The sequence below is a fragment of the Helobdella robusta genome, assembly GCF_000326865.2.
Source record: "Helobdella robusta unplaced genomic scaffold HELROscaffold_71, whole genome shotgun sequence".
Lineage (NCBI taxonomy): Eukaryota > Metazoa > Annelida > Clitellata > Rhynchobdellida > Glossiphoniidae > Helobdella > Helobdella robusta.
The window spans coordinates 200,781-203,160 of record NW_008705401.1 but is presented as its reverse complement, the minus strand read 5'-3'; positions in this window follow the sequence as shown (position 1 = coordinate 203,160).

The following is a 2,380-nucleotide window of genomic DNA, read 5'->3' as shown; positions in this document are numbered from 1 at the left end:
ACTGTGGTTTTTAGTGTGTTTGTATGTATGTATGTATGTATGTATGTAAGTAAGTATGTATGTTTATTTGTATGTTTGTTTGTATATTTGTATTTGTGTATGTATCTAATTCCCATGAGGTGTTATGTCTCTTTTTGTGATACTTTATCTAATTATGACTGTTTGTATGTGTGTATTATTTTTGTATATGTGTATGCTTTTTTGTATGTGAGTGTGTTTTGTTTGTATGCGGGTATGTATTGTTTGTATGTGGGTGTGTATTGTTTGTATGTGGGTGTATATTGTTTGTATGTGAGTGTGTATTGTTTATATGTGAATGTGTACTGTTTGTGTGTGTTTGCATGTTTCAGTGTGGTTGTTTGTATGTTTATGTGCATCTGCATGGATATGTATCATGTATGTATGTGTCATGTATGCACTAAACACAAAATGTATTTAACATCGTTAGGAGAGAGATCTAAACTAGTTTATTGAAGTTTAGTTTGTTTTTTTGTTTGTATATCAAACTAATTAATTTAATTAGATTGAAGAAAGGGTGAGATAGTAAAAAAATAGAGTGAGATAGTGTGTGTGTGTGTGTGTGAAAGAGAGAAAGCAAGAGAAAATGAGAATGTAACTGCAATTAACAGTTTGAAGAATAAAAGCGATAAATAAATTCAAGAAAGAATAAAGAGAGAAAAGTGAGAGAGAGAGAGAGAGAGAGAGAAGAGGAGAAATACAAAACAAGGAGAAAAAAGAAGAGAGATAGAGAGAGAGAATGTGATGAAGAATATAATGATTAGGACCATACCACGTACATTTGCATTGCATGATAGCATGTAGGGCCTTCTCCAAACAATTCTACTGTTTTAATCTCTCTCTCTTTCTCTCTCTTCTTTCTCTCTCTCTCTCCCTCTCTCCTCTCTCTCTCTCTCTCTCTCTCTCTTCTCTTTGTATCTAACAACATACGAAAATAGATCAAAGAATTTGTCAAAGAGTTGAAGAATTACAATTTATTATATTACATCAAGGATTAGATCGAGGTTAATGACATAAATAAATGAATGGATGAATGAGCCGATGAATGAACGAACGAATGAATTAATGAATGAACGAACGAACGAACGAAAGAATGAATGTTTGAAATAAACATACAAACAAATAAATAACACCAAAGAGAAATGTCTTCCAATTTCAAAATTACAATGAGACGAACTTAAACGCAAGGACTGTGAATTTGTTGAGATCAAAATTATTATTATTATTATTATTGCTATTAAGATCGTTAATAATAATAATAATAATAAAATTATTATTATTATTTGTTATTATTGTTCTTATTATTATTGTTAGTGAGGGGGGAAAAGTATCAAGCGTGTTAACAATAGCAATAATAATAATAATAATTTTAAAATAATATAAATAATAATATCAATAATAATAATTATTATTATTATTAAATTATAATTATTATTATATATTTATTAAATGATACAAGATGAAAAGGCTCTAGGTCTGTAAATGTCATGTTTCCCCATTCAAGAATCTCAAGGTAGAAATTTGTTTTGAAAATTAGTTTTTATAAAAATAATGAAAAAAAACTAGTAAAAATTACAGAAAAAGCTATTTACACGACAATAATAATAATAATATTAATGATAATAAAATAATAATAATAATAATAGTTTTATGATTATTATTATTATTATTATTATTATTATTATTATTATTATTATTATTATTATTATTATTATTATTATTATTATAAATATTAATACTATTAGCGACGGTTGTAATAAAATTTGTCTTAATAAATATTTAAATAAATAAATAGTCAATTACAAAAAATTATAGACAAAGTGAGAGAGAAGAATTAGAAGAAAGAGAAAAGATGGAGAAAGAGAGAGAGTGAGTGAGAGAGAGAGAGAAAGAAAGTGAGAGAGGAAGAAGAAAAAATGCACGGTTTTGAAAGAGTTATAGCAATCAAGTATAGATGGTTTGTAAATAATTGCGTACACTTCTTGTATATTTAAAAACATTGCTCATTCATTATGCTTCGTTCCTTCTTTCCTTCATTCACTCATTTGCTCATTAAATTTTTCTTTCGTTTATTTTTATCATTGATTACTCTTTTTATTATCTTCCATTCGTTCATTCGTTTTTTCACATCATCGATCGTTCAATCGTTCGCTTCTTTTCCGGTTAAGAAAACAATCTGGGGCGTAGTCGAATTCGAAACTAACATCATCATCATCATCATCACCGTCGTCGTTGTCGTCATCATCACTTTCGTTTCAAACTGGCTCCATTTTTATTCATCTTCCTACTATCACCCATCCCTACTTTTCTCATGACATCACTGTCGCTATTCGTTGAAACAAAGAGGCGACGGAGGTGTGTG